Source organism: Chelon labrosus (assembly GCF_963514085.1).
Source record: "Chelon labrosus genome assembly, chromosome: 6".
Lineage (NCBI taxonomy): Eukaryota > Metazoa > Chordata > Actinopteri > Mugiliformes > Mugilidae > Chelon > Chelon labrosus.
This window is the reverse complement of record NC_140342.1, coordinates 15369832-15392880: the sequence shown is the minus strand read 5'-3', so window position 1 is coordinate 15392880 and position 23049 is coordinate 15369832. Positions and strand designations below refer to the sequence as shown.

Sequence of the window (23049 nt, the reverse complement as noted above, 5' to 3'; positions counted from 1 at the left end):
ATGTAACATAAAACACTATTGTTAAAGGTTGATTAGGAGTCACGCTTACATGAGATGCTGAGCTACTGTGGTATACTTAAACATACGTGACTAGAAGGTATACAGAAAGGCCTTATCGCCTGAATTACTACACAATGTGTACAGATTCAGCTGCTCCAGTGTGCGGTCCTGGGAAAAACATGAAGACTATTAACAGACCTGCCTCATGGCAATGCCTGTAATGGCAAATCCAGCTCATACTGCACACAAAGCTGGAAAACTATTTCATTTATAATACAGTATACTGTATACCGATCAGGCATAACATTATGACCACCTTCTTAATATTGTGTAGGTCTCTTTTGTGCCTCCAAAACAGTTGTGACTCATCAAAGAAGGGACATGGGCCTTCTGAGGGTGTCCTGTGCTGTCTGGGAACAGAATGTTGTTAGTGGGGGCATCCCACAGATACTTGATCAGTTTGGGATCTAGTGAATTTAGAGGCCAGGTCAACACCTTGTGCTGTTTTTTAAGTTGTTCCTAAACTGTTTTTGTGTGTGTGCCTGTATCAGGCTGCATCATGTTGGGGATGGCTGTTGCCATCAAGGAGTGTCATTGCTATGGGGTGGTGGTGTCTGGTCTGGTCTAGGTGGGTGCTACATGTCTAAGAAACATCCACCAGGTCCAAAAGCTTTCCAGCAGAACGCTGCACTGGCACAAGAAGGTCAATGTTATTTAATTGTCCTGTCGGTGGTTTTAATGTTGTGACTGATCGATGTTCACAGCAGCATATTATATAATAATATAGCCTATATGTCTAAATGGCATAAAAGCACACTTTTGTTCTCTAATTTCTCTCTGTGCCCTGGCAGTCGGCCCTGACTTTACAGCTGTAATTAAAAGCTGGAAAACTCGTCAGGATATGAAGGATGCGATATTGCAATTTCTTTGTCCTCATACTGCACTAGAGTTAATGTAACAAAAAACTGCTGAAAACCCATTTAGAATTAGATAATTAAAAAATTCACCGAATATCTGAAAGTAAGACAGGTAGCTCCTTGCAGTTTTTAACGTACAATGAAGCCTTTTTAAAATCCTCACGAACATCCTATTGTGATTCGGGCACCATTAGTAAGGAGGTTTTGTTTTATACTATTTACCTTCAAACCCTCCAAACTGCCCCCACCCCCTTTCTACTGTTGATCTCTGCACTCATTTAATTGCACTTCTGAAACAAGTGGAGTGTGCAGGGAGCAAATGAAACTGCAGGTTTTATCTCTCTTTAAAGGGACATCATTATTACCCACTCCACGGGGAATGCTATTAAATGACTTGGCATTTGCGGTACCGCGACTATGTGTACACAAGTAATATAGGTGCTGGCTGGGATCAAAATATGGCATCGTGGAATTTAATTATTGTTTGGAATCGCACTGAATATAATGATATGTCGAGGGCAACATGAACACTGACCTCATCAAACGACCTCTATTTGGAAACCACTTGATCAAGGCTAAATCTAACTATGTCAATTACTTGGCATATAAGATGTCTATTACATTTTTGCAGAGGCAGAGGCAATGGACAAATATAACAGGTGCCTACTTCCACTTCTATTTCCAAGTTAGTGGCTTAGATAAGAGAGTCAAACTGGGGACTGAAGTTTCCTTTAAGAGGAAACACGGGGAAGGGAAAGATGAGACAGATTAGATAAGGAAGTGTGGTGGAGATGGGATTTCTCATAGGGAAATCTCTTCCCTCTTTAAATACTTCACACATAACTTATATAACATTGATATTATCGGGGGGTTATTCAGGTTTACTTCGACGTGAGTTGCTTGGAAACGATTTCAGCTTAATTGGTTTGAATCTTCACCTCCGGATCACCAGCAAAATTTCATCCAGTGATCTTTAGGCCAAGAGCTCTCCATCCACCAAATGCCATCCAAATCCATGTGATACCTCGCAAACAGACTCACAACCCAACTGGGGTGATGGAACAGACTGGTTACTACCCCCTTTCGCTTCCAACTTGCCGGCTGGCACAGGTTACCAGCAGAAGCATATTTTCATGATTGAGCTCAGGACGAGTGTATGTGTTGCATTAGACAAATTATTCACAAGCTTTTAGCCTCAATATGTCGCATGGGCATATTCCTACTATTTTTAGGCCTTTTGTTGGAGCGTGCTCTCTCCCACACGAGCATATGCACAAACACACCCTTACTCCTCCTCCTACTCTTCTTCTCGCTGACATCCATACACACACGGTCACGCCGACAGTGATTAACCATCTCCATATGTGCATCAATCTAATTGCACTCCCCCCCGAATGTCAGCGGACCGAAAGCAGCCAGAGATATTTTCATAGGGAGAACCGTACAGACAGCTGGAGTGGGCTGGTTTTGAGGGAAGACCAAGTTTGAAAGCTGACCCTGTTCGGATGTTGCCGCCTACAACTATCTCGCATGGACGTAGGGATGACTGGATGGAGGCAAACATTTTAGTCTGGCCATGAGAACCGTGCACAGTGGAGGAAACAGGGAGATGGGTGGGACGCCCACGTGAGTATCCTGTTTACAGGGGTGGGCCAGAGAAAAGCAGGATCCCTCGGTAGCCCGACAGTAGGGGACAGAAATTATAAGAAACATTTGCCATATTTCCAAATGCATGAGCCACTGGGCCACCTACGCTAGAAATATTTTGAGCAGCGATGATATTAGTCATGGTGGTCAGTCATCCCGTAGTGTATGGGCAATGCACAAGATAATGCAAAAGAAAACAATAGTCAGTCTCTGCAAGGTGGGTGTGTTCATGTCAGTCTATTTCTAGACTTACTGTACGTAGGAGCAGGAGTACTACATTGTGTGTGTGTGTGTCGCTAACTAGGGATGGTTTCCTTCCTTTTCCCCAGGCGCAGGAAATAACAGCTTCCCCTCCACGCTAGGCTCCAATACCCATGTGTGTGCACCCCTGCAGCTTTAACACAAACATAAATAAACACAGGACCAATGAAGACTGCTAATCTGGCTACCTTTGAAAGGTGAAAACTATTCCTGAAGAAACTTACATGGAACAACCAACGATCCACATGTTTAACAAAACGGGACTAGCAACTAAGGACAGTGGCGCAACAAGCCTATGGTCGGTGGTGTGGCACTAGTTGGATACCAAGTGGCACTTTTTAGGCCAGCTGAGCATGTGCATGAGAAGCCCAGTGCACGAGAAGAAAGGCTGAAGCAGCAAAAGTAAGCAAATGACTTCTCAAGAAGGCATACATGAAGAGGTCCTCATCTGAACATACCAATATGTTAATATGTTCACAACAATGGGGTCATTTGGAATAAAGAAACTACTGCTGCCTGGTGGTACAGGGTTATATCCTCTTATGTGTGCCCAGAACGTATGTGCCAGTTGGGCGTTGGCTGTTTAAGCGTAACTTCTCGGCCTAGGCATGGGTAATACCAGAGTCTGCGTTTGTTGGCGCTAGCTCTTTGATGTCGATTTGGTGTGTCCCGGCCTTAAATCTCCCATTACACATCACTCCATTAATACATTTGCGTTAATACATTTGGGTGGTGCTCATATGAGCCGTGTTTTCACATGCTGTATTCCAGTGAGTCCTTGGTACATGGATTAATACCAACAATGAGGTCATGAGAAAACAGACGGTTGGTTCATTTGCAACTCTCGTCTCACTGATTTCCTTTAATAGGTACATAATACTGAATGATACACTTGAATGCTGCTTGCCTTGGGTTCCACCTCTCAGAAGCCTTTGATAACCTAAGACATCCTACTAAAAACCTCAGAGCAAGCCCCATCTTGTAGAGACCAAGACAATGTTGCAATGACAAGGCAGTACATTTTCAAAATGACAAAACTATACACCCAAGAGCCAAACTTTGTGTTTTGCAATAACAATGTATCTTACATGGTAGCAGCTCCTTGCAGGAGTGTGGGAACTGGCACTGTGCTTTTGGCTGTCAGCTCTGTGAAACACCACATTACTGCATGATCCAAAAATGGGGATGCAGATGTGCAACAGCTGCTACTGACACTGTGCATCTAAATCTAACCCTCTCTGAATATTGATATGTACACCGATCAAGCATAACATTATAATCACCCTCCTAATGTTGTGCAGGTCTCCCTTGTGCCTCCAAAAACATTTGTGACTCATCAGAGAATGGACATGGGCCTTCTGATATTGTCATGTGGAGGCCAGGTCAACACCTTGTGCTGCTTTTCATGTTTTTTGAGTTGTTCCTAAACTATTTTTGTATAGGTGCCTGTGTCAGGCTGCATCCTGCTGGGGATGGCTGCTGTCATCAAGGAGTGTCATTGCTATGGGGTGGGGGCGCCTGGTCTGGTCTAGGTGAGTGGCATATGTCTAAGTAACATCCACACGAATGCCAGGCGTTTGTATTGTTACAAGATGGTCAATGCTATTTCCTGACTACTCCTGTCAGAGGTTTTAATGTTGTGGCTGATCAGAGTATATACTGCATGTTGTGTATGTATTGTGTATCTTCGCAAAGACATCCACACTGACATGACAGAAACACCTCCTATTTGCTTAACCTCAGCAATCTGAGCTGATGCTTTGCCCTGCTGCTCCTGTTATCCATCACTGTTAGCACCCAAAGGCCAACCTCTCTCCATCCATCCCCCATTTAACAGATCAACGCTTCTTTCCTCTGGATCTTCTCAGACCTGGTTAATCATCGTACCCTGTTAAATGCAACCTGACATCAGCACACCTCCACTACACGTCTGGGCATGCCGTACCGTAGGGCAACGATGACCCATATAAGTCGCAGCGGAGCATGAGCATGCGTGGACACACACTGTACTATATAGGCGATGGCAGATGTGATGTGCCGGATGGCAAGAGCATGAAAAATGGCTCATGCTGTACGAAAAATCCATATTGTGTTGTTGCGTAGTGAGAATCCAATTTCAATTCTACTTCTTTTCAAATGTATTTAAACAGAATTATATAAATATCTGAGTTAAAAAGGCCACTTTAAAATAGATTTTCATCAAAAATATGTAGCATAATTATTAGGGGTGTAACAAATTACCGATATGAATCGGAAATCGGTTTTGATTTAAAAGATGTGAGTGCATCGATAAACAAGCCCCTGGACCGATCTAAATGTACCACGAACCGGTCGATGGCCCGATTACAAAGTTATGAATCGGGTTATTACCGTAATATAATAATAATAATAATAATTATACGTAATACGTATAAGGCGCACCTGAATATAAGCCGCACCAGCTAAATTTTGGGGAAACTACAGATTGTTCCATATAAGCCGCACCCAAGCCGCTGGTGTTTTAATGTTTAATTACCGTAAGGGTTTCTTCTACCACGGAGGGGATCGTCGGGACAGAAATGACTGTTTGGAAACGCAAAGCGTCCCATTTATTTACATTTGACAAACACAATAAATCTTTCAATCAATCGATCGATCAAACTTTCACATCTTTGACATTACAAACAGCATTCGTGCAGTGCACAAATAATACAACGGTGCGCTCCTAGCGCACTTCCTGCAGTCATAGTACCGTAGTGCAGTATAACAAAAAACAAAGCTTACAAAGCTTGACGAGGCAATAACGTTAAATGGCTAAATGTAATTCGTTTTGGCAGCAAAAGTGCAGTAACCCGGCTGCTCAACAAAATAACCAGCATCTTTTTCGAAAACAGCCAACACAGCAGTAAAGGTGCAGTAACACGGCCGTTTACTGTATCAAAATAACCAGCCTACTATACCAGAAAAGTCAGCCAGATCGATCGCCTTTAACTTAAAAGCAGCTCTCGTACTGCATTTGGACTCACTTGGTTTGTTTTGCTCTCGTTACCTGTGCAAACTGTCTGTCTCGCTCCTGCGCTTCCATGATAGTGCGCCCCTGGTGACCGTTAGCTGTAAAAATCCATAATAAACCGCAGGGTCCAAAGCAAGTGACAAAAGTAGCGGCTTATAGTCCGGAATTTACGGTATATCAGCAATACAGCTGGAAGCCCCGCTTGCTTATTCTCTTTCTCTCTCTCTTTCCCGCAAAAATCTCGCGAGACTCTATTAAACTTATCACTATGAAGGTAAACAATATCACATTTTTAGGATTGATTTAGGAACATTCATAATGTAAAATGTCTACTTTAAACAAGGAACTATATCGGATTACTCTCTAGGCAATTGAATCAGGTCAACTGGACTTGGTTTTTGTCTGTGTCTGCGGGCTAGTCAGACTTGCCTGCTAGTCTCTCGAACTGATGAAGCCACTTGGATAAGGAGCGAAATGTCTTCACAGACAAAAACCAAGTCCAGTTGACCTGATTCAATTGCCTAGAGATGCCTTTGACCTGGACAAATGAGAATTTGCACAGACTCATCGGATTACATCATATTGCACTGAATCGTACCGAATCGTACCGAATCGGATCGGATCGGATCGGATCAAATCCTACCGAATCGAATCGAATCGGTTGTTTTTAAAATGTATCCTTCCTGAATCGTTTCGTACCCCATGTATCTAGATACGTATCGAATCGTCTTATATTGGAGAGATGCACACCCCTAATAATTATATATAAGACATTATTATATAAAGAGTTCAGGGACATTGTTGGTGAAAGTAGTATAGAAATAGATATAAAACAGAGTGAGGCATGCTGTTACTCTGCGACACAAATAGCTGCACTATTCTTCTGGTCCAAAACACACACATGTGCGCACACAATGTCACAATTCATTTGTGCTTCCTACACCCCTCTGTGCTTGAACAGCTCCGTTCAATGATTTATTTCTTCATCACTCTATATTCTCGGTGGATAACTCCAGGTTGATTACTCAGATCCAAAGACAGAGGCCAGGATAAGCCATCTGTCTTGTACAGAGGCGGTTGATGACCCTTTGTCAAAAGGTGGCAATGGGTCATCACGGGTGACCGGCTGCTTCCTGCACTCACCTAAATCCCCCATGCATCCTCCATGCACCTTTCAGGTGGATTCACATGTTGAAGTGTTAATGCACGTGGGGTTATTAGGAAAGTCTCAAGCCTGTTTAAACCGCACAGTTTCACAGTTTCTGAAATTAGTGATCCCTAATTAGAAGCTTCTTAATCCAACTAACCCTCTTTAAAAGTTCCCAGATGTTCTCACACAAATGGGTCCTTGCAGTTAAAAGGGGCTGTCTCCATCCCCCTCCTCGGGGGACTGAGGAGGTGTCGATGTGTGAAATGTGTCAAGCTGTACTTTGTGCAAAAGTGATAAGAAAATGAGGTACGCGTTTGCATGGAAAATAAGTGAGATTATCGCTGCATTATCGCCGTGTGAAACCACATTTGCACAAGTGCTTACATGCGCGTGTCTCAGTGCTCTTACTCTGGGTCGTGTTCAGCCGGGCTGCATTTAAAAACATTTAAAAAGTATCGGGTGTACGTTTTAATGTTTTGACTGCCAGGGAGGAGAGGTAAAACAAAATCTTCCCCAGTCACAATATCCAACAAGGACAACCGAGGTAGCTCTTTCAAGTAGTTAGGCTTTAAGGAGGTCGGCCTGCTGGTCTGAATACCATTTATACTTTTATAAAAGAGTAAATAAACTGATTACAATCTAAAACATTTGGCGCTCTGTGTAATTCAGATGATTAACCAACAATGGACACAGCGACACAAGCGGCTGAGTAGGTAGATGAGCATTTATTCAATCATCCATGTCGCAGCTTGCTTTCATAATCTGTAATTAATAAAACAATTAGCGTGATTAGATTGGTATGAGTCTTAGCTGGTTCCACTGTATCTGTGTGTGATTTGAAAAAGAAAGAGAGAGATGAACGCAGGATGGGATTTTAATTATCTGGAGATTAAAAAAAAAATGATATCTGCTGATAATTCAGGTGACAGGCAGTGTAAGTACAAGTGTGCTCCTTTTTTTTTTTTTTTTTTTTTTTTTGGTCTCAAGAGAGTGCTGAGAGGTTCTTCCAGTCCCTCTAGGAAAAACCGAGTGACACCGAGCTTTGCGATCCTGCTCATTTCTACTGTCAGTCACTGAGCATCGTTCAGCGTAAACAGCACATTGAAGAGCAGAGGCAAACAGACAAGGCACTCGGGGGGCAAGTGTGTTGCCGTGGCTCAGGTGGCCATGAGACGTTGCTTTATAAAACAAAAAAAACAAACAAAAAAAAAACAACATGACAGACAATTAAAAGTTTGATGGATGTCCCCCCCCAAAAAAAATTCTGATAGCTCATCTCTTTTTAAGCATGTCGCCCGGAACGACGCACGCACTCAGACAGAAACATGCGCACACACGCGGACACTACACAAAACACACATCCCCTCTCAGTCCGGTGAAACACATCCTGAATCCAAATGAGGTCACAGCCTGCAATATCTTCCCCATCAAACCATTATTACCCTTTGGCCTTGGGGAGAAGGGAACTAAACAGCCACACGCTATTAAGAGGAATAGTACGAGTCCAGTTTATTAGGTCACTGCATTACCACCAACCGCCTGTAGGGGCAGTGTGGGGATGCATAATGGCACGGGGATTACCTGAGGTAGAATTTATGGTGCTATTGTGGTAAGGTGTTTTTCTTCTTCTTCGTGAAGTTGACCCACTTGCACATGTAGATGCACTTCTACATTTTTAATTTTACACAATGAAAGCAGTAGACACTCAAGCCACTTAATATCTTCCCTCACGTTAAGTGGATGCAAATCTGTGTTTATGGGCAGAAGCAGATGCAAATGATGCATGAACATGAAATCATAAGTCACATGCCTGACAACGGGAATGAGGAACTACAAAGCCTCCATAAGTGGTTAGTAGATCACACTGCGCAGCTATGCATTTTTAAACAAATGACTTGTGCTGCCTTCAAGTGAACGAAACAACAGCGTTTTCCATCAGCGGCACCGTCCTCCACACTGCCAGCCACACTGTGGACGTGCTATTCAAACGATACCCGGTAAAAATAGACCCAGATGCAGAGGACACAGAGGAGAATTGTGTTGCCGTTGCCTCGGATCGCAGGTGTGGGCATCAGTCTGCGAAAAAGAAGATTTTCCCCAGTGGTTCCCTGTCAGTGAAAGGGCTGGATACTGACGTAGATGTGTGGCCCCCCTCTCTCTCTCTCCTCCCCCACTCTTCCCAACTCCACTCCTGCCGCTGTTATGTAATGATTGTGCGTTACGAAACCTTACATTGGAAAACACGAGAGCGCCGAGAGCTCACACACTCAGACACACACACACACTCCCCCCCTTTTTGTTTGTGCGTGAGTGAATGCAAATGCTGCATATAGTTTTACAGCACGTGTGATGTGTGCGTACTACAAAATTAATTGAAGGCACGGGTGTAAATCGGATAATGTTTAAAAAGGCTGCGAAAAGCGTGCAAAGGCTCCCGCGTGAATTATTTAGTGTGTTTGTGGGTGTGCGTGTGAATGAATTAAATAAATAGAAGTAGAGAACGAGAATAATGACGAGGAGTCCATGGCGGCGTGTGGCGGTGAAGCGCGTGAGTGCTGGGAGCTATGCGGGCTGGTTAATGGCAAGAGGAAGGAAGACAAGGTGAGGACGAAAAAAGAAAAACAATAATGAACAGATAGATAAACACAGAGGAATAGGTTACCTTGCTTAAGGCAAGCCTCCGGTAATCACAGGCTGAGAGATTCACAGGCCATGTCACTTAATCCGTCAGCCAGGCAGAATATATAGAAACAGGCGTGATAGTGTAGTATTAAATCATGCATGAAGGGGTTCTAACGAATAATTTATGTTTGCATCTTAGCTTCGGTGGACATTTTTACGAGGTATGATGATATATTTAAACAAAACAGCCCAAAAAAGCAACGGGGAGTTCAGCCAATGTTTGCATTAAATGTATTCACTGCACAAATAACTTTGTCCACTGCATGGGTTTTGCTTGATCTTACATCAGCCCTAATTATGGAGCAGTCATTAGGCTCACTAGATCACTCACTAGTTTGCCATTAGCATAAGCTGCTTTAAAATTCAAATAATCTGACATAAAAACACAGCGAAAATTGTGGACATAAATAGCGTTTTACAAAACTGTAAAAATGAAACAGGAATTATCCTTTACAAAAGGCTGAAGAGCAGGCCTACATGAATCCTTCAAACAAAAGCTAAAGCATTTCTTTATCAGCAGAGGTGCTACAAGATAATAAGGATTTATATCGTATACTGTCAGGCTAATGTAATGCTCATGGTTCTTCTTCTTTTTTTGAACTCAGAAGAGACACTCAATGTCTAGTGTCTAGTGTCTAGTATCTTGTCAGCTAAAGGTCAGATGCATTCTCCATCAATCCCCCCCGGGCCTTTATGTAACGCCGTGCCTCAGAGTTAAATGCACTTGCTCACCAGCGTGGAAGAGGACGGCTTCTCTGTGTAGGGGAGTAATAAATTAGCGGCAGGTCATGAAAGCGTGAGAAAACAAATGGGAGCCTGCGCTTTCGCACACAAAATACAGCGAGCCTGCACACGTGTGAACTGAGTTACTGTTGTGTGATAGTAAACTGGCAGGAGAGCCATGGTGTCCAGTTATGTAATGTGTCTCTGCCTTGCTTGGCTCACTCACACACACACACACACACACACACACACACACTAAGTCTGAGTGGTTCTATGTGTTGGTCCTTGGAGGCAGGTAATAACGATTTCTAGCCAAGCTTACCCACACCTTTACAAAGCCATGGTCTTCTTTTTAAATCTGCAGCGGCTTAAGTGTCCTCAGGTAGCACCCAGGAACAAAAGGGTCACCGAAAGGGACGTATAACGCACCGCAATTATATTGGTGTCTTATTCACTGGCCCACCCATCCCCTGACCCCACCCACAGCCCCTCCACTCGCCAGCTTTCCCCGCAGTGTGTCCTCGGCACAGCCTGAGGACACCACGCTCAAGGATACACTGTTGACAGCTACGGGTCACTGCAGTCCAGGCACAGGGTGGCACACACTCATGAATGATGCAGCGCTCGCCCTCAGTCCTACGGCTCAGCACATGAGGGCACATAATCAGGCCTGCACACGGGCGATGCGTGCACAGCGACACGAAAACGCAGGCGGGCAGTACGAGGGCGCGATTAAAGCGAATCCCAGAGCCAGCAAACAACGCATGTCGACACTGTGATAGAACAGTGAGGTTTTTAAATGGAGGTATGAACAGAGACGTATATCCACGTTGGGGTTTGTTACACTGTACGTATGTCCGTAATAAGGTTTCAACACAACTGTGGAACACAATATCTGATTCACAGAGACCATTTGTTAAAAAATACATTTCTGGATCAAAATGAAATCATAAAGAACACAATTGTGCCTATAACTGGAATGTTTTATCAGTGGCAAGTTATAGATACAGATAAAACAAGGCCTGACTTTTACTTCCAATGTTGGATCCTACTCTTCCCAAAATGCACCTTAATACTACAATCTCCATCAAACAACGAACCTCGAATTTGTAATGATATACACCAATCAGGCATAACATTATGACCACCTTCCTAATATTGTGTCGGTCTCTCTTGTGCCTCCAAATCAGAGAATGGACATGGGCCTTCTGAGGGTGTCCTGTGGTGTCTGGCAACTGAATGTTGTTAGTGGGGGTCTTTGGGTCTATGGGTTGGTCCTGGGGATGGCTGCTGCCATCAAGGAGTGTCATTGCTATGGAGTGGGGGTGCCTGGTCTAGTCTAGGTGGGTGGTACATGTCTAAGTAACATCCACCCAAATGCCAGGCCTGAAAGTTTCCCAGCAGAACATTGCATTGTCACAAGACAGTCAACGTTATTTTTTTCAAACGTCGGTCATAATGTTGTGGCTGATTGGTGTATGTCAGGCACTCAAACAATATGTGCAATGAAATGCCAGACATTCCACTCCGATACCAACTATTTTCACAAGCAGAATACTTCTTCGGAATAAATGCTAAGCATCTGCCAAATCTAGTTTCTCAAGCAGAAAGATTTCCTGCTTCTCCTTTTTTTTGTTTTATTTAAATATTTTTGGATTGCTGATCAAGCAAACTGTCAATATGAAGACAATATCGTCTGCTGATATAGACCAAAATCAGAAACGGGGATTGATTGCTTAGCCTAACCCCACAGAGAGCAGTTTTTAAAGATTTACTCGAGTCATATAAGAGGTTTCTCAGGCGCACATATTATCTTATCGTTCAGGACACTGGTTGCTCATCAGTGGCATCACTGTGTCACTTCAGCCTCCGCATTCTGTCACTCAGCAGTTGCTAATGGCCCATATACAGCAGCAGCCTGTCTCTGCAGCACTCTATACTGTCTTCATAAAGTGCGGCGCCTTATAGCGTATGTGGGGGGGATTAAGAGCGCGAGAAAGCGAGGGGAGTGAGGTATTGTCATCTTAAGCACAGTACAATAACACCCTTCCAGACACAGAGGTTTAGGCTTACCCACCTAGCATTTAACCCCCCTGGGAAGTGCATCAGGGGAGGGTGAAATGTGAGAGCCAGGGATGAAGGGAAAGCAGCGATAAGGAGCAGGCTGACAACACCAACCTCTGATACCGAGGCTAAAGAGGCGAGATGAGTGCGCTAATTGGTTAGGCGGTGACGGTTTGATGTTGCGCAAAAGGTTAAGGTCGACTGCGGTAGGGTGCGCATGCATACGAACACACTTCTGTGTGTGTTTATGTCAATGATTAATTAGCTTGCAAGGACTCCCAGCTGTTTGTCACTCTGGGCTTCCCTGTTCATTTGTACCACTGCATTAATAATGCCTGTCACTGATAGGAATGAAGTGGGGACATTTTACATTCAGAGCTCAACCCGTTTCACTTCCTCTGTTGTTCTGTTTTCATTACGGCCATTGCCCTTTTCGTGAGATCACAGTCACGGTCAATGAAGCCATTCATCACATTTCTTCCCAAAGTGTCTCCTTTCAGTATATCAAACCGAACACCGACACCATATAGCAACTAGTACTCTAGATCAGCTCCTTTAAATGGGTAAAAACAGGCAAATAATGGTAATACAGTGGGGACAACAACATCTTACTTACTAATAGAGCCAGAATTTGTTTACCCTGATTTGAATTACGCTCATTAAATCAGCAAACCCCTCCAATAACACTAATTTCGCTTAATATCAAAATGTCTCCCATTTAATCGAGGAATAACATTTCTTTTTCAACACTTGCTTTAATTGAGACACAACAACAGCCCGACTAACCCAGCCTGACGCAACAGTGAGGCAATTAAAACACGTAAAGGTCACAAAAGAGCGAAACTGCGGAATGTAATCGCAAATTCCCATCTGTGACAAAATCATTTTTTCCGAATAACATAAGTAACCCACTTCCTAATTTTAGTGGACAGTAAGATGGAGAAGTTAAGACCCAGCTCTTGTTTTGTAACACTGAACCAACCACCAAAACCTGTCTTCCCCTTCTTTATTATAAGGTTGTGGCGAGTGTGTGTGTGTGTGTGTGAAGATGTCAGCCAATAAGTCAAGCATGATGTCACGATGAGTCAAACACTGAAAGCATAATATGTGCGCAGAAGCAGCAGGGTTACATGTCTCGAGATCAAAGGTGGAAACATCAGATGCCAGTCCAACAAAGACAGACCTCACTGCGCTTTCTTTCATTTCATGCGCCGGAATAATACCGCTGTTGTGTTTGTTAATGCGATAACACAGGCTACCAAGCAAGTACACCTTGTTGTATACACAGTGGTGATCACACTGAACAGATGTGACCTTACGTACACTGAGCATGTGCCATCAATCAAAGAGTAGACAGATCCCTGAGTAGAGAAAAGCAGCTTTAAGTGGGCGGTAGCCACATTTTGATAGATGCAGCACTAGAATAGCACTGGAGCGTGGAAGAGACTGGATGAACACCAGGGCAGTGCTGCAAAATCGTAAGGAATCTGTGTGTGTGTGTGATTGGCGGGATGAACGTTTTGCCAGGCGTGCTGACAGTGGTACCCTGCTCAAGGCTCCTGTCTGAACTTGTTTCGCATCTAATCCCTGGTATGAAAGTATGCGGTATCAGAAATATACACCGAGCATCTGACATGTTTTGACCCTTGCCGAAACAGTTCACCCAATTGAGCAAGAGCAACAGAAAAAAAACCCCAAGTCTGTAACAATGAATGCTGTCGGTTGCAGTTTGCCAACAAATCTGGGGTCTCATCCATCATGATGCATTATGCATGATGCCAGGGAGCTGTCTTTACACGAGCAGCTTGTAGCGACAATGACAGAATTTTTACCCCTGATTGATTAGCTTCTAATCGGCTATGAAAGACAGTCAAACCACTTTAAGTTTTCCCTCAGGGTGGACCAGAGACACACAGATAAGCGCATCTCTTGTTACTGTTTGCACTCAACCTCTAACGCCATTCATTATCAGAAGCTATAAGTGAGTCTCTCGTAGCTTAGCTAAATCTGGCAGCGACCCGCTGGGATCTTCTGGGTATATTAAAGACTGTCGTGGTGTGACATTCCTCTGATGGTGAAAATGGAAAATTATAAGTAACAAGGGAGGAGCACCAGCAGTAATAAATTAATGACTGTTGTTATTTCCAAGCCAGCTACTCTTCTGTTCTCCTGCATTACGAATGCATCGATGAATGAAGTTGTAGCAACAGGGTCAGCCATTCTCTAATCCCACAGAAGGACAAGCCACAGTAATAAGACACAAGCTCTGTGGTTAAGGCGGCCGGGCCAACTCTGACATTGCCTCGTGTCGCCTATCTTAATCAAAAAATTGCACTTGAACACACCACGCTGATGGCACATGTTCTGCACCTGCCTGAAAGGAAATCTCTTCATACTAGCAGGCGGCAGTAGTCTGTATTCTTGATCCAAAAGGGGGAACCAGAAGCGCTACTACTAGCTGAGACAGTAGGACGAGCAGTAGTAGGACGTTAGGCACAGAGCAGTCCTCTCCTGAATCATGCCGATCAGTTGGTCTACATTTGTCGTAGTCAAGCTCAGGCTTCTCTTTTCGCCTTGCGCCGGTGTTGCCAAGTTGAACAGCGGCCTCTCTGACCGCGGCCGACTGGTCAAGCCGAACCAACCGAAACTCCGCCGAAACTCTGCCGAAACAATCCACTTTTTTCTTGATGTGCTTCATATTCCTATTGCACACTGACATCTCGAACAGCTAATGTTTGGGTACAACATCGGCAAACTCCACTAAAGCAGGGAACCAGTATGATAACCTGCTAGGTAAGCTATGCAATCTCGGCATGCTATAGCAAGAAACTCTCCAGGTCTAAGCATTACACGATGCTGGTGGTCAAGATGTGCAAAGAAGCGGAGGTCCTGCAGAGAGGTTGGTGCCTGAGCTTGACTAAGACCAAACCTTAGCCAGACAGCTCTCCCTTTTTTTCCTGCTCTACAAGATTTGCTTGCAAAGAGCTACAGCTGTTGTTGTATGTTTTGGTTAATAAACTGCCGATCTGTCCTTCAACATGATTGACTAGAGGTTAAAATCGAAGATAGCGTTGCTACATAGACTTACTATAACATGGTACAGACCTAGGCTATCTGTTAGCATTCTAACTTCTGTGGATATCTCTGCAACACAAAAGACAGATGTCTGCCACAGCTATCACCTTATGTTGATCATTTTAGTTATTTTTTTCCACTGTTTTTAAACTTTTACAAAGTGTCCCTTTAAGGCTACAATAAGTCCAACTCAGAAAAGACAGAAAGAAGAGACAGAGACACGGGGAAGGCTTTCACATCAGAAGAGCAAAGGAGGGGGTAGCGAGAGCAAGAATTAAAGGGCTGTGCTCTCCCGATGATGCCGATGGACAGATCGAGTGAATGAATGAGATTGTGATGCTGTTGCACATTCCCCAGGTCCCACGTGCTCACTTTTCTCTTTCTTCTCACTCTCCCTCCTTCCCTTTCCTTTTGTTTTGTTTAAAATTTAACAAGGTCTGGAACAGTGGAGGGCTGAAGCGGGCATCCGGGGTGTTTTGGCTCAGCCTCATGTCACATGCAGGGGCCATGTGAACAGAGTGGCACTGAGGGAGATGGGGGAGGAGGGGAGGGGTGGTAGTGGAGGGGGTGCTTGTGTTGGGAGGGCAGTATGAGAGAGAGAGAGAGAGAGAGAGAGGGATAGTGAGAAAACTAAACCAGAGGGACTGGGAGGCTGTGCAAGGCAGAACAGCAAGCAGAGGTGGATAAGTGAGAGTGCAGCATTTATGAGAGTTACACCACAAACGAAACCGGAACTAGAGATGAAATAAGTCTGGACAGGCAAGAATAAGCCTGTGCAAGAGAGTCAAATGCAAACTAGAGGGACACAGTGAGGGGAAAGTGGCAGGTAGTGCAGCTGGTGACAGCGCCACTTTTTTCCAGGACCTGGATAATTATCAAACGGCACAGATAACTGCAAGAGACAAGCAAATTGCGACGTTAATGATTATGGCCAGCTGCACGTGGAGCGCTGTCTCGTCAGTCTCTCTGGGATGACACCGGGCTTTCAGCTTGGCACGTCTCAGACACACTGCCATTATGCGCACTGACTGGCCAGTTTATTGGGCACACCAGTTCAATTTAATGCAATGTGACGTGACAGTCCAGCAAGCTCTGTGAAGCCTGTCACAGCCTGATATTGGTGAACGTGTTTAGCATTTGACAAACCTGTTCAGTTCGGGGGAATGCTATAAACAAATCGATATTTACTGAAGAAAAAAATAATAATGTTCTGAAAGACGCTTCTTGATACTTTTTATATTGGAAACCAGATTTTTGTGAGGCTCAGTTTTCTATTATATATTTGGTTGATACAGCTAACTAATTAACAGATTCAAAGCTATATAACCATTCATTTGGAGACGTAAAAAATATCATATTTTTTAGCCAGTGAAGAATCTTCTGTTTTCACAAGGTATTCACCCAATCGTCTGTCTGCTGTTTGCTGACAAGCAGGCGGCATTTAAGATGGTGTTTTGTCTGAAAACAATGATTTCAGAGCACAATGAGAGGATTCTAAAGGATATACCTTCAGAATCAAAGTATGATACCTGTGATTTAACCATTGCGTGCAGCTATTTCCTTCCAGTTAAAGCATTTCCCTTAAAACACTCAACAACAAGAAAGCATTGTTCTAGTGCTTCAACATTTTTTTGAGAGATGAACTTTAAACTGGGTCATTTCATATCAACAACTCTACCTCTTTCTATTGGAGCAGAGTCCATAGAAACAAGCTAAGCTTGAAAACACACCTTATCTAGCCGTGTCCGCATGACACAAACAAAGATTCGCGGACAATCAGGTAACACTTTGAATTCCAATCACAATACCGTCTGCCAAACAATCAATCTCTCTTATCTCACTCTTGTTTCCACAAGCCAAGAAGATGTCTCTGTAAAAACAAAAAATTACACAGAGAGCTGCTCCAAATCAAACTGATCCATGACATTTAGCAATAACACAGTAAATATAAAGCATAATACCGTCTCTGGAGACTCGGGCTTTGTAAAACAAATCAGTGTAAGCACCAGTGGAGTGGTGGTATTTAAAAATCTCCCGTCCAGGAATTGACACAGTTCTGTCCTGTACACTAGCAGGCAAGGAGGCCGCGTGTTCCCTAATCGGAATTTTTTGGGCCTCTTTAATGCTGAGAGTTGCAGATGTTGTCTGGTATTAGGCCGTGCTGCTGCTGATCAAAGCTGCGGATAGTGAGCCCCCGCTGGCCTGGCTCTAATCCCCCTCATGCATGTGGTCAGGACAGGGGCTGGTGCTCAGCTAGGGGACAGTCAGACCACTCCATGACCCTGCAGAAGGGGGGGAACTCTTTCACTGCCTTTGCCGGCAAAACTGTGCAACCCGTCCCTCCGAGGTTTCTGGGCACTTGGCAAGGGCAGCCTGACAGACAGCTGAGAGGCCGAGCTTCTCCCACAAGGAAGAAGAACCACTACCGTTACCAACCCCCTTTCCCAATTCCCTATGTAAGATGCGCCGGCTGGCAAACAGCACTGACATATCAGCATGACATGGCTCAGCTTAGATTCAGCTGCTCACCACAAAGCAATGAGAAGTTCAAACCCTCCTTCAGACCCTTCTTGTTTTCTTTTTTAGTTGTTGCCATAGAGAACATGAACTAATGCTCATAAACCTTAAAGACAACTATGAGGGTGAAGCGGTAGTTCCTGGAATGAAAAGCAATAAGCTCGGGAAACATGGCGATATGGGAAGATAGATGGAAACCGTCAGATGGTGTGAGGGAGGAGGAGATGCGAGAAAAGATAGCGGGAGGAGAGGGAGGAGGATCGATCATGAGAGAAATTGAGAGAGGGAGGAAGATTCGGTGTGAGAGGAGAGAAGGGGAGGGCGGCGGTGGGATGTCAGCCAAGAAGGCAATCTATATTAGACAGAAAACAGCTCCCCTGGCTTTAACTGCTACAAGCTGACACCACCATCCTCTCCATGTCCGCCTCAGAAGATGCACACGTGAGACTCCTCGGAGATGCTACGCATATCTAGCTGGACGCCGAGGTTGCGCGGCCGCACTTCGCCTAAGACGCACTCCCGCACGTGTGGCCAGCATGTGAAGAGACGTGAAATACTATTCTTTTGAGTGGACGCACAAAAACCTCAGCGCACACTGACACATGCGTATTGGATTTGGGCTCTGGAACGTGTGAAATCTGGTTACACAATTACATAATGACTCAGCAATGGGCCATTTAGAAAGACCATTAGCTGTCAAGCGAGGACATGGATGTGAGAAAGGATGAGGCAGCCCGGTGTCACTTCTGCCGAGATCTTCCACGAGCCTTTGCGTACACGGGAAGGCTGCGGTCTTTGCCGTGCTTTAAATGCTTTTCAGTGAAAGTTGAAAATATTGCAATCGGTAAATCCCTGACGGCCGCAAACGCATCATTTGAATAACAAAATTCATTCAAACTTGAAGAGATCCTGTTATCGGGATAATCAGCGACCGTTCATAAAAACCTAAAAAAACAGACAAAGATTTCACAGACTGTTCTCCTTCTGCCTTTGAAAATGTTTTCATAGAAACGCAAGTGTGAATGTGGGAGCAATCTGGCGCGCTGACTGTACGAAAGAAGCGACGTGGCACAGACAAGACAGAGTGAGTGGTTCGCCGCTTAATAGCTGCCACAGAGCCTGCCGGAGAAAGCTGGGAGCTTCATTAAGCCTTTAAACCCTTGCACAGTCCTTTAAGTCATCACGTCACCAGCCGCCGCCTCCTCAGAGAGGGCCCGAGGTAAGACCGGAAAGATACAGTCCTGTGCCGAGCTTTCACAAACCTTTTAGAGTAACGGAACCGTCGCCGTCTTCGTAAAATGTTACAGCCGTCGATCGGCCACAGCCAAAACAACCATCTTTAAAGACAGCCCGACAATATTTGAATAAAAGGTTTGATATATACCACACGGGGCTGTGAAATATATCTTTTCTTTGCGATAACTTACCGTTGCATATCTTATAGTGATTTGTACTGTACGTTTTACCTACATTTTATTGTATATATTGACTGAATCATGGTACACAATCAGATGAAGGACATTTCTGCTTGGAAGCACAACAGCACGAAAAGTTTTTGGCGTAATTCTCAAATATCATCTACGATTTGCTTTTCAGCAACAATCGATTGGACACCAACCACTAAAGACGGCTTAATTTTAATTAAGTCTCTGCCAAGTTATGTGAAAGATGGGAGATTAATGCTAAAAGAAAGTGCATAATATCACCCAACTCCAACTGCCAGTCCCTAATTCAGCAGGCTAACAAAGAAACTATCTGGCAATGTACTCAGCCAATCACCCAAACTTAATCAACAAATATACTGCACATTTTTCTGTAATATCATTAATTTTTTTTGCCGTTAATTTCACTTTCAGTGTTCAGGAAATATTACAGATTTAATGAAGAAGCAGGCAGCTCTTTTGACGAACACAAAAATAAACACTAAAAAAGTGTGAAAGTTACAAGTGGGATGTTGATGAAAAGGTAAAAATAAGTGCAGTGATTCACCAGATAACTAAACCTCACACTTCTCTTTTAAGTCTTGATAGGAAGACGCTGATTCACTTCTCAAAAAGGTAATAGTCTGTCATTTAAACACGCTGTGGAGTCAACGCGGGCGATGATAAAAAAGAAAAGAAGAACAGCTGAATGTTATCCTCGGCGTTGACGCACGATCCCAAAGCAATAAAGTGGTAAGTTATAGTCAGAATTTTGTAAATAAGCACCTCAATAACAGCAATGCAGTAAGCATGAAATTTGTTTTGAGATTTATTGTGGGGAAAACTTCATATTAAAAGTGTGCAATAATAATAAAAAAAAAAGCACTATAAAATTTTATTTTCAGAACTAGGGATAATTCTTTTTGCTAATTTTTGACAACAACATTTGTATAATGGCTGTTATTTTTACCATAAATGTGTAAAGCTATAAACATCGGTATAAGTAGGCAGATATTGCACTTGTGTTTTCTAAAACCGGAGTCATTATCGCCATTATCTATGCTTTTATTAGCTCCGTGAGAGCGATTCTTCCTGCTAAGTTCACCTTGTTGGCAGACGCCGACAACAACATGGGAATTACCTGAAAATTGGGTGCAGTGTGCTGAAACTGCTATCAAGCCTGACTTGGTTTCACGGGAGCTCAAGCTCAATAAACCCGCATGCTGAAAGGAATTAATACCTTCATAGTTTCTAGGCCAGTACGTGCCAGTGGTCATAAACTTCGCTCATAAAGCACACCAAATCTTAACACCGCTCTGGATTTACAAGAAAACTGCTTTTCAAACATTTCAACTTTAATAGGGTAAGAAGCAGCCGGTGTAAGTGCACAGATGAGGGCGTTTGCAAAGCTGAGTAGGCTAATGAATCTAAATAATTTAGTGCGCTGCTTTGGTTTGGTTAAGAACGTCGGGTCCTCTGCCTCTAGGGAAACCCCGTGCCAGTGTTTGTTAGGGTTCAGTATGGCGTTTCTTTTTTGTTTTGCAAGTCCACACACACACGCTCCTAGGATGACAGCCATCCAAGAAGGAACGCAGCTTCATTACTTGTTGGACTGAGGATCCAGAGAGAGCAAAAGCCCTGTAACAGAGTAATATTGACCTGTACCCTATACTTTAAACTGGATTGGCAATTAAACCATATAGTGAGTCAGTGCACAGTTAGAAAACCTCTGAAGTCCCTTGAGGAAGTGGACTTTTATTCAGAGCTGCGGCATTTTAGGCCCGTCTGCAGCGGAATGCGCTTGTATTGATTATATGAGTCTGTGTGTGTCTTTTCGTTTGTACTGCAACTCTAATAAAGCTGGCCGGGTATTACAAGAGACTCCTGTGTGGGCAGCTCTGAAAGGATCACTCATCAGCTTGCCAAAGAGGACAGCGGCCCTTTGATCTAGGCAGCCTTCTGTACATGCGTGTGCGTGTGCGTGTGTTTGCGTGTCTACTAGGGCAAAGGGAGTCCTCTCATCTGGCCACTGCAGAGTTTGTGCACTCAAAGCGTGACCTGACCCCCTTTCAAAGTCAAACTGCTCTCTGCATTGTCCAAATCATCTGGCAAAGGCGCACGGTGGTAACTCCTCGACTTAACAGCCTCTTCCTATGATCCTCCTGCTTGCCTAATCACAAAGATTGCCGAGTACGTCGTCTGTCACGCAAATTAAAGACACAGTACGGCACCCCGGCCGCTCAAACGCTTAATATGTAGGTCCAATAAAATTGCACGGTGCTCTTGTTGAGCAACAGAGCAATAAAAACCAGTTTAGATACTGAACTTCCCGTATCAAAGGTCACTCTGCATGCACAGGCATGCAGACAAAAAGGTCTTTAGAGTGACTGAGGTCTACAGTTGTGGCAGCTGTGCCTGAGAGCAAGTCAGCTGAGGCTGGTCCTATCTCCACTATCTAGCCTGAAAGACCATTCAAAGTCAGCTCAACATGTGTCAGCACTGTATACTCTCGTACACCCCCCCCCCCCCCGCCCCCCCCGCCCCCCCGCAACCCAACCCCCTCACGCCACTTCCTTCTCAGCAGACGTGTCTGACATTCTGGAGGAGCCAGCGTACATTCCTCACATGCTTCCATCGCGTAAGGAAACGGCGGAAGAGCATGCCAGACATGTCACAAGGGCATTAGCACGGCTTTCTCTTCGCAGTGCATGCATCTGTGTGTGTGTGTGCTTGAGAGTATTCTTCAATGTCCTTCTACATGTGGCTGAATGTGAATTAGTCCTCTTGTGCAGACTGCAGTCTGCGTGTTGAGTGGTGCTATTGGCTGTGGAGGGAGGGGGGGCTGGAGGAGAGCTCAGGTGACCACAGTTAAGCCGTCTCACATGGGACGTGGAGGCGTCGCCGTCAGAGGGGCATCTGGGTTTCTTTCGCCCGCCTTTAGCGGCTGCCGCTTGCTACTGGTTCATCTGGCGCAGGCTCGTGCAGGGATTCATGTGTTTATTCTCTGCATGCACATCCAGCCACATGAGCCCCCCCCCCGTGCAATTCCATTCAGCATGCCATATGATGCTATCTGAATTAAACAATTCTGGCAACACCTCAAGCACAATAGTTCGGAAAGTACGTGAGACTGTGAAAACATGCCAGTGCTCAGCTTCATACTCAATAACCTCTAGAGGTTAGTTACAATAACCTCGAGTTCAACAGCCTCTTTGGACAGGAAACTACAGTGTGTAAGTGTCTCTTTTTTCCACACTTCAAACCCAATAGTTCCTCCTCAACTGTCCCCATCGCCCCGAATTTCACTTCCCACAGCAGCAACAGTTATAGCAGCAGTGGGGTAGGCAGTGGCATGGCAAAGAAAGGGGCTTCCTGAGCTTTGGAGGAGCACGTTAACCCCGCTTGGCAGGCAGTTAGTTAGTGTGACAGTAGCTGTTCTGGGTGCCAATAGCACAAGCACTGCGCCGCATCTCAATGACCAGAATTCACTGAGTCCACAGAGAGGGTTTATGGTCCTCCCAACCATACCGCTCCCACCCCTATTCTCCATCCAACCACAAAGGCATTCAGCCTTTTCATTAGGATGATAATGGGGCAAAA

The 23049-nt window shown here is 44.5% G+C and overlaps 1 protein-coding gene across 1 annotated transcript in view; it reads right to left on the bottom strand.

Moving 5' to 3' along the window:
* phlpp1 (PH domain and leucine rich repeat protein phosphatase 1) overlaps positions 1–23049 on the bottom strand; it is a 43040-nt gene that overhangs the window by 17427 nt on the left and 2564 nt on the right. The gene's annotated exons all lie outside the window — the stretch shown is intronic.